The sequence below is a fragment of the Ictidomys tridecemlineatus genome, chromosome 1, assembly GCF_052094955.1.
Source record: "Ictidomys tridecemlineatus isolate mIctTri1 chromosome 1, mIctTri1.hap1, whole genome shotgun sequence".
Classification (NCBI taxonomy): Eukaryota; Metazoa; Chordata; class Mammalia; order Rodentia; family Sciuridae; genus Ictidomys; species Ictidomys tridecemlineatus.
The window spans coordinates 5,216,448-5,229,417 of NC_135477.1; the positions used below are offsets into that span (position 1 = coordinate 5,216,448).

The following is a 12,970-nucleotide window of genomic DNA, read 5'->3' on the forward strand; positions in this document are numbered from 1 at the left end:
TGTCCACATAAAACTTGTACACAAATGTTCGCAGCGGCATTATTCATAAGAGCCAAGAAGTGGGATTGAATCAGACATCTATCAACTGATAAATGGATCAATAAAATGAGTTCTATTCATACAATAGAATATTATCTGGCAATAAAAAGGAATGGAGTCCTGACCTCTGCCACTACACGGATGAATCTCAAGAACATGATGTTAAAGCAAAAGAAGCCGGAGGCAGCGGACTCCACATTTATGATTCCATTTCTATAAAATGTCCAGAGTCGGGGAATCCATAGAGCCAGAAAAGAGCTTAGTGCTGCCTAAGGTGGGGGAAGTGGGAACTGGGAAACGCCTGCTGGTGTAGGAAGCTTCTTTTTGGAGTTATGAATATATTCTACATCCAGATAGTGGCAGTGGTTGAATAACGGAAAACACTAAACACCGTTGATTGATGCACTTTAAATGGGTGAATTATATGTAAATTACATCTAATTCAAGTTGCTATACTTAAAAATAGCCTCAGTAGAAATAAAAGACAAGTGAAAACAAGGAAAGGAAAACAGAATCCAGAGAAGTCCCCTGCTCCTCCAGGCGCAGGACCTGATCTGGGGACCGTGGCTGAGTTCCCACGTGGGCCTCCTCTGCGCTGCCCCACTGCTGCCTTGTCCTGCGTGTGCCTCTGGGTGAGGGCAGGTCTGATTACAGCTAAGGATTAAATAACGACCAGGGGAGGCAGTTAATTCCCATCCTAAAGTGTTTTGAAGCTTCTGGTTTAATATGTGGAGAGAACTGCAGTGAGAATCCGTGTTTCCTTCATTCCTCCAGTGAACATTTACTGAGTGCCCCCTGCGTTCTGGGCCTCTTCTCCTCCCTGAGGCCTTCCGTGGCCGAGGTCTGGAAGGGACAGAATGCACTCTGCGTAACTTTATGTTTAAAATGAGGCCATTTAGAAGCTGTTGGGGGGATGATGCCTGGCCCCCAGGCTCCTGTCAAAGGTCTGCACAGAAGGCCAGGTTTCAGAGCCCAGAGGGCAGGAGGCAAGAGGAACAGAGGGACAGCCCCGTGGCACCTGGACTCGGACAGCCCAGAGGCCAGCAGAGGAGCACGGGAACAGATACCTGATCCCTCCCTCCTGCACCTGACCCAGGGTCCCCTCCCCAGGTGAACACAATGGGAAGCCAAGGGCAGGGGAGCCCATGGACATGGCCCCTACAGGTCAACATGCCAGGGTTGGGCACTGACAGGCAGAGGTGGGGTGGATCTGGAGTGGTGGCCACACAGAAAAGAGGCAGAGCGCTCAACGTGGCCAAGGGGACTCTTCTCATCCCGACGCTGGAGGTCTTGAGGGCCTGGGGAAGAGCAGACCCAGGATGACACTCTGCCTGGACAGGTGGAGGTCACCGTGAGGTCAGTGGTCCTGGCAGGGCTGTTCCGGCCAAGTGTGGGCAGATCCGCTGTGATCCCTGGAGTCACACCGCTCTTGCCTCATCTCAGCCCAGGTGGGGGCCCTTGTTCCTGCTGAGCCACAGCCCTGAGCTGTCATGGCTGGTGTCTGCTGGGACCCTGTCCCTCTGGTCTCCACTCACATGCTGCCCTCACAGGGGGCCCTGGTCACCACCCTACCAGTGTGACTGTCTTTTCAGAAAATTTTGGATATTCTTATTTCATACTACACCAAAATTCCATCAGGGATTTTTTTTCTCTAATTTTTTTTGGTGGTAAAAATCAGTTCACATGAAATCGGCCATGGTAACCACTGTTAGGGTGCTAGGCAACCCTTCCCCATCCTCGTCAGACAGAAACTCTGTCTCTACAAAGCACTGAGCCCTTCCTCACCCACCCAGCCCAGGCGACCACTACTCTCCTCCTATGTCCACAGTGCTGACCACTCTAAGGACCTTGCGTAAGTGGAATTGTACAGTACTGGTCTTTTGGAGATTGGCTTATTTCACTTGGCATAAAGTGACAAGCGGTATCTCCTTAAACGTTAGCTGTAATGTCAAATGTGAAGCCACATTAGTGACACTCTCTTAATTTGTTACCTTAAAACCCATTGGTAGACCTGACACTGTGAATGAATCTTTTATCTGTGTGTGATTTGGTAAGGCCCTGCATTGGTGATCTGGGAAATATTGATTTCCTGAGTTATGAAGATTTACAAAATGTTGACACTTTGTATTTTACAACAAAAACAAGAATTCATGAATCTTTCCGAACTCATCAGAAAAGTCCCTAATTACTGAGAAGCTGTCAGGCTCCAGGAAGTGTACGTGAAGTTTCGAAATTCTAATTTTACTTGAAAGTTCAAACTGGATCACTGACAACTACGAGTATCAGATGTTTTCCTTAATGTCAGGCTCACTTTTATTTGTTTGGGGAAACATGTCAGCTGGATGCCCAGGTCTGAGGCCCGGGGTCTGTCTGCCCCCGTTCTCCCACAGCCGAGTGGCAGTCCATGGAAATGGGAGCTAGTCAGGGCCGTAGCTCAACAGTGAGCCATTCCACGGGGTTTTTCATCAAGGAAGTCAGTGTGCTGCGAGCTGCGTGAACTTTCCGTCTCGTCACACGGGAGTGAGATGGCGAGGGCTCCAGGGTCGCTGTGGAATAAAATCTAACAATCTTTCTTGCATCATCAGGAATACTGTTGAGTGAAGTTGGCGGTTTTTCTTTTGTTTTATCCTGAGTGTGTGGTGGTAAAGAGCACAATGACCGCTAGAGACTGGGCTGCCACTGCCCGGAGTCCTGGTAAAGGGTCAGGCCTTACCCGCCATCACCTTACCTATCAGTGCAGACGTCAGCTGGGTGGGGCAGAGCACACCTTGATAGTGTCCACCCCTGTGGGGTCCTTAAGGGTCAAGGGTGCCACAGCTGGAATGTGTCCCCCAGAGTTTATGTGTTGGATACTTGATCTCCAGCAGCAGTTAGGAGGGCCCTGGGGAGTGGACAGGTGTCACGTGGTGGCAGTGGGTTAGTTATTGTAACAGTGGGTTCTTTAAGAGTGAGTTCCCCGCCCCGCCACCCCCCCACCCCTGCTGCCTTGCTCTGTCCTGCTTATTGCCCTTCCCCCTCCACCATGGGCTGATGCAGTGGGAAAGCCCTTGCCAGAGGCCTGCGCCTTGATTTTGAACTTCCTGACCTCCCAAACTGCAAGAAGTAAATTTCTTTTCGTTATGAATTGCCCGGTCAGTGGTATTCTGTCATAGCAACACAAAACGGTCTGAGACAGAAATACGATACGGGGGGAATGAGGTTGCTCCAACAGATACCCGACCGTGGGGAAGTGTCTTTGCAATTGGGTAATGGGTAGAGGTGGACAAAATTGAAGGAGCAGCTAGGACAAGCCTAGATTGACCTGAATGGAGAACTAAAGGTGATTCTGAAAGTCTGATACTTCAGCAATCCCTTCAGTGGTTGTGATCAGAATTTGGAAATGTGGAGAGGACAGGGCATTCCAATGAGGTTTAAACAGAAATGACATGGGAGTGAAGGCCATTTTTATTATACAATTGCCAAGAACCCAGCAGAACCACGTCCTGGGCCCTGCACTGTGGAAGGCAGAATTCAAGAGTGATGGACTAGGATGTCTGGTGGAAAGAGTTTCTAAGGAAAACCCTGAGGAGCTGTGCGGCTGCTTCAGACTGTACACAGTAAGATACAAAAGGAGCGGAATGACTCAAGGGTGGAATTTTTAATTAAGAGATGCAGAACAGAAAGACTGGAACGTTTGCAGCCTGACCCTGTAAAGAGTGAGAAGATTTGTAGGAGAACAAACCCAGGGGGTGCTGAGGAGGTTGGCCCAGGCAGGAGGGAGCCGGGTGGAAGGCGGCACACCTCTCGGGAAGTTCAGAGAGCTTCAGGGCTGTGTTCCAGAGCCGGAGGAGGCTGACCGTGGTGCCATGGCAGAGGGCCACAACTGTTTTCTCCCACCGTGTTGCAACATCAAAATGATTTATTATACAAAGTGTAATCTACACGGGTGACATCATTCATCTTTTAAAGAAATTTTAGTTTGCTCTTTTTAGTTATACATGACAGTTATACATGACAGTAGAATGTGTATTGACACTGGTACACACATGGAGTGTGACTTCCCATTCTGTGGTTGTAGGAGATTTGAGCTACACGGGTCCTGGATTCACATATGAACACAGGATAGTGTGTCCGATTCATTCTACCTTCTGTCCCATTCCCAACCCCGTCCCTTCCCCTCCTTCCCCTTGGTCTAATCCAATGAACTTCTGTTTTCCCCACTCCCCTCAATGTGGGTTAGCATCCACACATCAGAGAGAACATTCGGCCTTTGGTTTTGGGGGTTGACTTACTTCACTTAGCATGAAAGTAAAAATATGGAAACTTCACGAAGGTGTGTCATCCTCATGCAGGGGGCCTTGCTAATGTTCTCTGTGTCGTTCCAATTCTAGTGTATGTGCTGCCAAAGCAAGCTCTGTTGCTCATCCTCTTAATGCTTCTCATCTCAAAGGGCACGATCACACTTGCAGTCACAACAGTCATTCTGCTGGTAGAAAACCGCTCACACACTGTGGCTGAACTCTTGAGCACGCCTGAGTCCCCGGGACACAAAGTGCTGGGACATCAGCTGCGTGGTCTCTGAACTGCGTGGCGGATGAGCTCTTCGTCCACTTAATTTCAAGGTTACCAGTTTGGGTCTCCCTCTCCTTCAATTCATGGGTGGGACTTCTGAATTTGAAGATCACATTTTGGTCTTTCTGAGTGCTCAAATACAATTCCTGTTGGTTACCTTCCGGTCTCCCTCTGGACCCTCTCCCTGGCCTCTTGATGGGTGAGGAGCTGCCTTTCCCAGGCCTCTGGTTGCTTCTCCACTCTGGGGGGCCGATTTCCAAATCCAAGGCTCTTGCTGAGCCTCCAGTCTGGGGTGCCAGAGGCGGTGGTGCCAGGTGCCAGCCCCGCTGGGCGGCTCAGCACCTCAGCACAGGTGCCCTGCAGGCCCCAGCAGGACACTTCAGAGTGCACCCTTCTCTTTGGCTTCAGGGGATGGTCAGCACCTTCTCCAGGGCTGAAGTGGGGGATTCACCCATCCTTCCCCCTCTTCTTCTTGTCTTCCTGGTCTACTTATATAGGCTCCTCCTCCGGGCTCTACACGGACAGTTCCTCTCCACCAGTCCCGGGAACTCACTCTGCAGCCTGCGGGGTTTTGATCTGCAGCACCCCACGGGCCCAGGGTGGTGCCTCTCAGCTGAGGGTCCTGGGCTAGCACTGGGGCCAGCTTCACGTGGTCTTCGGCTTGTCACCCTGAAGCGTGTGCTCCTTGGAGGGTGGACAGTCACTCATATTCATGACTTTTGGTCCAACTCTGGCTCTCTTTAGAATTCTAGGAGGACCTTTTCAGAGTGAAATTTTGTTTCTCTCCTCACAGGGCTAGAAGTGACCCTTAGGTGACTTGTGTGATTGAAGACGCAGAGGATGTGTTTGTCTGAAATGGAACATTCTCAGTGAGGATGGAGTTCTCTGGGTGTGAGTGATCTGTGTTGTCACAGTTATAGCTGTCCCCTGAGACTTCCTCGTGTGCACCCATTCGAAAGTGCAGAGGGAGTGAAATGCCTACATTCCATGCAGGGGCTCGGGGCCCAAATCCCAGTAATGGAAAAGTGCTCTGTCGTGAACATGGGCCGTATTTCTCCTGATTACACTGTCAGCTGTTATTAAAACAGATCCATGTGGCTATAGATGTTCAAGCTTGGTGGAGCTCGCAGGAAAGCATTGGTAAATTGTTACCCAGTAAGATCTGCGCCTATTAGCAGGGCTTCAGCTGTCTGACCCTTAGGATGTTGAGAGAAGTGGTAAAAACCAATGTCTGTGACTTCTAGGGGATAAATTCCCCTCCATTTTGGTGGTGGCCTGGGGCGGCAAGACCCAGTGCCCACGTGTGCGATTCTGGGTCCCTGGGTCATCTTCTAGTGTGCAGGAGCTCGTGCGATTTCCACTCTATCTTTTGGAAAACGACATTCATATGGGATCGTATTTTTTTTTCTTTTAACTAAAGATCAAGTCTGAGAAAGAAATTGAGGAGCCAAGATAGGGAAACAATTCAGACAAAAACACGGGGGGAATTACCAGGGGGCCCTTCCTCCCTCCCTGGCTCCCTCCCTTCCTTGTTTGGAACGTGGCTCAGGAGAGGGCTCTCAGGTGACGCTCAGGAGACTCAGAGGTTCCGAGGGCCAGTCGGGTGGAAGGTCAGGCTCAGGTGGCCACCAGAGGATTCGTGGCCACAGGATTTCTCCACATCTGTGCTTCTGGAGGAGCCTGCAGGAGCTGAGCCTGGAGAGAGCTGTGCCTGTGTCCTGTAGCAGCAGCGTCCCTTCTCCAGGGCGTCCAGCCCGCACCTCTCTGGCTCTGTGCCCACGCACTCTGGGTGAGCCCAGGTGTCTTCCCTGCCCTGCATCAATCTCCAAAGTCAAGTTGTCTTTGATGGCCACTCCTTCCTCACCTGTACCACATCCCCCAAACCCTAACTTTTCTGCTGGTTCAGCAACACCCCTGGGAGGGCTGTTAGGCCTGGAAGTTCTGTAAGACCCCTTCCCTAGACACAAAGGTTGATACATCTAGGAGTGACGGGGAGTCGGGCTGTTTTCAGCGCTGTGTGCACGGACCCACTCTGTCTCCCTGCTGGCCTGTGAGCCGGGGGGAAAAAGGCCTGGGGGGCTTGAGCCGCTCACCAGCTCACTATTCACCCATGACATGGGACGACCTGGGTGGCTTCCAGTTCTCACCTGCAGGAGGGAGCCCTCCCCAACTGCCCTCTCTTCCCACCTCCGTCTCTCTGCCTCCCAGCTGCATCTCACACGCGCAAACACACACACACACACACACACACACGCACACACACACTCACACATGCACACACACACACTCACACATGCACACACACACACTCACACACGCACACACACACACACGCACACACACACGCACACACACGCACACGCACACACACTCATGCCCTCTCTTCTGTCTTATCATTCTGTGGAATATACTTGCACACACATGCCCATATAGATGCCTGAGGGCACACACACACATGTGCACACTCACATTCCATCTTGGTGCAGCTGGGTCTGTAGTGCAATCAGAAGTTTCCATGGAGAGCAGAGAGGGTGTGGTGCCCTGGCTCCTGGGGCGGGGCTGGGGCTGCTCCTCCCGAGTGTCACTGTGGTTGGCTTCACTTGCTTAGCCGTGGGTTACCCTGACCTTCTAGCAGCCTGTGTTTGTCCCTGAGACCCTCCTCTCTGCACACGGCAAGGGACACGGCAGGTGCAGGGACGTTTCCATCTGACTGGCCGAGAGAGCACATGGCCCCCTTGCCCTGGAGGCTTTCCGTAGCCTCTCCCGGCAGCCAGACCTACACAGCCTGGACAGCGGGGCTCAGCTGCTGCCCCAGCCCATGGGCCATCTGGAGGCCTCTTGGCCAAGCACACCTGCACACACACACACACACACACACACACACACACACACACGCACAGGAGCCTGTTCACCTTACTGAACCCTCTCTGCCTAAGCCATTTAACAGCAGTGGCCTAGAATAACATTCTTGAGAGAAAGATAGATATCTACCTCTTAGAACTTACAGTGTGCTAGGAAGGAACCGAGACTGACGCAGAGGAGGGAAGGCAGGGCTTGCTCACCTCCTCCTGGCTTCACAGGGTCAAAGGTGGTCTCCTACCAACCCAGTGCCTTCCTGCAGGAGACCAAAAACCAAACGCCACCCACCAAACTGCCCTCTCTTCCCTTCTCTTAGTGAAATAGTGTTTGCTGCGTAATGAGAGGAGGAAGCACTTTAATTAATATTAACAATTGTCAGGGATTAGTGTCCAAATCCCCTGTTACCAATTTGTCTAATCCACCTAATTGTGTGTGCGGCTGTGGGTGAAGCACTTCAAAACCGACCAGGCTTGGGGCAGGCACATGGGAACGGTGTCCCTCGGTCTCTGAAGAGTGCCCAGCCCTGCCCAGCCGCTGCCCCCAGTCTCTCCTGGGGTCTGGCCTTCCATCCGTGAAGCACTCTGGGAGGCTGCCGAGTTTGTCTTTCAGCAGTGGAACTCCAGTGTGGCCCGCGTTCTCACCTCCAGCACACGGGGGGCTCTGCTTCCCACACAGGGGAGACCTTTCCAGAAAGAGCCAGGACTGGGGCAGCAGCAGGCAGCCTGAAGCCGAGGCTGTGTCCCCAGCAGAACGCGTTCAGGGCTCTTTCTAGGTTATGGCAAGGGGGGGGGGTTTGCAGCAGGGACACACACCCAGGAAGGTGTGCCGGAGGGGAGCCAGCCGACAGGTGACCTCCTGGACCAGCAGATCCTTCCTGTGTGTGTGCAAGAGAGAAGGTAGTGGGGAGGGAGGAGATGGAGAGAGGGAAGGAAGCAAAAGAGAGAAAGGAAGAGAGGAAAGGAGGGAGGGAAAGAAGAAAGGAAAACCAAGAGGCTTGCTCCCCCAGGTCTCACCCGTCCTGTGCCAGAGACGGGAATGTGTCCCAGCAAGCTCCCTCATTTCAGTCAGTTTTGACAGCCTGCTCAAAACCACCCTAGAAATGCCACCGAGAACAGGCACACCCTTGAGCTGGTGACTGCTTCCCTCCCAAGGACCAGCCACACAGCAGTCGCCAGTGACCTGGTGCTGAAAGAGGGGCACAGTGACAGGTCTGCTGGAGGAGGACACAGGGCTGTGAACCCAGGAGAGCGCAGGGGGTGGGCACCGCCCTGACGGGTGCTTAAATCACACTGCGCTGGGCCCCTGGCCGGAGGACAGGGCGCATTTTCCTCCCAATATCCACTTTCTGTTCTTTTGGTGATTAAAGATCTGAATTCCCGAGTGGTCAGATGATTGGACATCTAGAAAATAAAGACAGAAGACAGGTGTCGGGAGGGGGCTCGCTGTTTCTCCCCCTCTTCCAAGAAGAGCGCACGGATGGACTCACACACCTGGATCTGGAGCCCGCTGCCCAGGGGGGCCAGGGGCGAGTGGTGCCTATGTCCTGTGTATGGGCCGGCTCTGCCGCTGGCTGGGGATGAGGGACGCCGACCCCAGCTAGTCCCTGGAGCTCTCCAGGGGCCAGCAGGTCGCGTTGCTCTGCTCTTCCTTCCCCATCTGCTGACGGAGCAGCAGGAGGGCATCGGTGTGCCCACAGGGCGCCTGACCAGCTCTCTCACTGTCCCTGGAGGGAGGAGTGCAGCCTCGTGGGCTGTGGGTGTGTCCATGGAGTTGGGAGCCCGGCTCCTAGTCACGCGGGGAGGCAGCTCATCTCATTTCAACATGTGGAGCCGTGACTCGGGTGACAGGGGCCGATTCCCATCAGAAGCCTAAGGAAGTGCTCCTGTGCTGGGTGACAGAGCCCAGAATGAAGAGCAGCCGCTAAGAAGAGGAAAATTCCTAGGGACAGATAGGACGGCCACCCCAAGGCCACGGGTCATGGAGCTCCTTGGCACACTCCAAAGCCCTCCCTGGCACACACTTCCCTCCCCAGCCCCTCCCCACCCTCCACTCTCTCTCTCTCTCGTTTTCTCTTTGCCCAGCGGTCAGCTGTTTTCTCAAATATGCAAATATGGTCGAGTTAGCCAGCCGCTGCCCTTTTGCTGCTCTGAGAACAACGCGGGACTATTAGCCGGGTCCACAGGGCTGTGTGTCACCGGGGCCGGCCTCCTCTCCAGCCTCCACACTCCTCTGCATTCTGGCCCAGCCACACAAGTCCCCAAGCACTCTGTGGGTTACAGGAGCAGCCTGTTCCTCTGCCTGGGACATTAGAGGGCTACTCCATCATGTGGACGGTCGGTTACTGTACTGACGCAGTCATGAACATTCCCGCTCCACTCTTCCTGTGGACGTGTGTTTTCTTTTGTGGTGAGGTTAGGGTGACGGGGGTGCTGGGGTAGATTTGCTGGGTGGTGTGGTAGCCATGTTTGACCTTATAAGAAATTGCCAATATGCTCTCCAAAGTGAACTCTTATTTACTTCCCCAGTGAGGACATAAGAAAGCTTGGATTTCTCCTCCACACTCTCGTCGGCCCTTCACGTTGTCTGTGTTTTCAGTCTGGGTCATTCTAGTAGGTAATCAATGAGCTCTTATTGAGGTTTTATGTGCATTTCCTTGATGAATAAGATATTGGACATCTTTTCACGTGCTTATTTGTAATTACCGTATCTTTCTTTGTGACACGTTTAAAGATTTAACTCATTTCTTAAAATTGATCTGTCTTCCTAATGAGTCATCAGAGTTCTTTCTATAATATGGTGCAATTTTTTTTTTGCCAGATATATGTGATGCAAATGTTCCATTCGTTTTCTTAATGGTTTCTTTCAAGGAGCGGAAATATCCGTTTTGATGAGGTCCAATTAGTTCTTTTTCTTTGGCATTCTGACAAAGTAACTTTCATCCCCCAAGGTAGGGAGATTTTCTCCTACCTTATTATTTAAGGTTTATAGTTGCAATTTTAAGTTTATGATCCATTTCAAATCAATATTTGCATTTGGTGTGAGGTAAGGGTTGAGGTTCATTTTTTCTGACTGATAGAGACTCCACCCCCCCCCCCCGCCACCCCCAGCTTGAGGACTGAGAGGCACCAGGATGGACCCTGGCACACGTGGTACACACGCCACACTAGCACAGAGGTGTCCCAGAGCCCCTGTCCCACCAGCAGCCTCTGGTTTTCTCTGTGCCTTCCTGGGTTCTGTGCCTACAGCTTCATTTGAACAATGGGTTTCATACTCAATGACCTTAGAATCTATTCAATCCCGACAGTAGGAGATGGGAGATGGGGCCTAGGGAAGGTTCCAGTTTCCAGCTGAGTCCAGACCAGATCTGGTCTGCCAGTGAGTCCCCTCCCTGCACCCCATCCACCCTGTGCTGCTTCTGGTGGACAGTGGCCAGGGATGCCACAGCGTCCCTCCCGTGGCTCTCGCCTCTCCGGCACTTAAAGTATTGAAAGTGGGAACCGTGGAAAGCTGAATAATTCAGATTTTCTTTTTCTGATGCTATCACTTGCAGGGGAGATAAAACATGGGTTTGTCAGGAGGGTGGCAGCTGTCCAAAGGCAAGGCCAGCACATTTTGAGTCTCCATGGGAGAGCCCAATCGATCGATCGACGAGGAGCAGAGGTCAGCTTTACGGGTATCAACTAGGACATCCCCCCACCACCCCCCGCTTCCTGAGACGTGGCCTGACAGTCTAATGATCTTCTTGGGCTTCCAGAGGCTCTGCATTCTGGCAACCTAACTGATAACCTAAGTGCAGGTGGACACACAGTAAGGACTGAGTCCCCCAGCTCCAGGGCAAGGACAGAGAGCTCTGGGAATCCTCCTGCGGCTGCGAGAGAGCAGACATTTTTCCTGTTTCCTGCACCTGGTTTTGTTCCTTCACAAATTTTGAACTTTGGTGGAAAGCTTTTTAAAGTGCACACACAGGACATGGTCTATTCTCAGTCTGCTCTCATCCGGGCTTGTGTCCTTCCCACCACTGAGACTGAATTGGCCCAGGTCACGAGGGTGGACAGCTGCGTGGTCCTGTGACCACCTGGGCAGGAGACGTGCCCTCTCTCAGAAGCGTCTACAGGTTTCTTTCTTCCTCCCCAGCCTCCGTCTGCTCCAGTGCCCCAGGCCGCTCCGTCACCTGCTATTCCTTTTCCTTCTCTGTCATCCATGACGGCTCCTCCCCGCAGGTGCCCAGTGTTGGTGAGCCCCATCCACTCACCTGCCCACTTCTCCATCGAGGCAACCCCTCTCGCCCCCGAGCGGGAAGTAGCCCCTGGCTCACGGCTTCCGCTCACCCTCTCCAACGTGGCTCACCCACACTCCACCCACCTGGCTCCAGTCAGTCCCAACCACAAACCGTGAGCCAGGGGCTGTCGGCAGCAAGCACACATCCCCCTCTTCCCACCCACAAAGCCCCCCTGTCCTCTTGGCACCTGCGGGGGGCCCAGGAGTGTGGGTTTGGGGTGAGCACAGGCTGGGTGGGGTCCTGTTGAGTGTGCAAGGCTTGTCGTGGCTGTAGTTCAAGAGGGCTTAATAGGGAGCCCTCCAGGCCCAGAGTTTAACTAACTGCCCACTATTCACCCATCTATGACGTGATCGGAGCCTACAGATCATTTCACCAGACAGAAAACACAAAATTAATATCAAAATTGCTGAATTATCTCCAAACCGTCAGACTGTATCAGCTGAGCAGCTGCAGCTCACGTCCTGGGGCTGCAGCAGGGCACCACGGTAGGCCAAGGCTCGTCCCTGCAACCTCATATGTGGAGAGGCCCCAGGGCGATGGCACCGAAGAAGGGGCCTCTGGGTGGTGAATAGGTCAGAAGAGCACACGTGGGGGGTCCCTCTCTCTCTCTGAGACAGGAGGGCCCTCACCACACCCAGCCATGCTGGCCCCCTGACCTTAGGCTTCCAGTCTCCAGAACCTGGAGAAGTCCGTGCCTACTGTTGAAGCCACCTCCTCTGTGGCATTGCTGAGGACGCAGGGGAGCGGCCAAGTCAGAGGTCTTTAGATGCCCCGGTCCCATCGTGCTTTAAAATGTAGGTAGGTAGGAAAGTATAGAAATGGCCAGGAAGAGTGAGGTCCCTGAGGTGTCACTAGGGTGACAGTGCTGGCCTGTGACACCATCGAAAATCTTAGATTGGATTCTGTGACTGATGGTCCGAGAGCTCTTGCCGGGCGAGCTTCCCAGCTTTGCCAAAGTGTGCCCGCACACGGAGCCATCATGTCACTCTTGGACGGGCTCCAGCGTTTGGACACCCACAACCCAGTTGCCTCCTTTCTGGATGAGCAGAGACCAGTGTAGGTCTCTGGGAACCTGTTCAGGCTGAACCTTGACCCCAGGCTTGGAACCCACGGTATGGGGACAGGGAGAAGCGGGAAGCCGCAGAGAAGCAGTCATGGCTTCTTTGAAATTTAAGATTCTTCTCATTAAACCCAGATACTGCTCTCCTGGCTGTTGCCGCCCTTTTGTCCAGGGACCTAACA

At 52.9% G+C, this 12,970-nt stretch overlaps 1 protein-coding gene and 1 pseudogene across 8 annotated transcripts in view; one reads left to right on the forward strand and one right to left on the reverse strand.

Moving 5' to 3' along the window:
* The window catches only part of C1H10orf90 (chromosome 1 C10orf90 homolog), a 185,414-nt gene that overhangs the window by 48,859 nt on the left and 123,585 nt on the right, over positions 1 to 12,970 (forward strand). The gene's annotated exons all lie outside the window — the stretch shown is intronic.
* On the reverse strand, positions 4,329 to 4,429 carry LOC120885935 (U6 spliceosomal RNA; annotated as a pseudogene).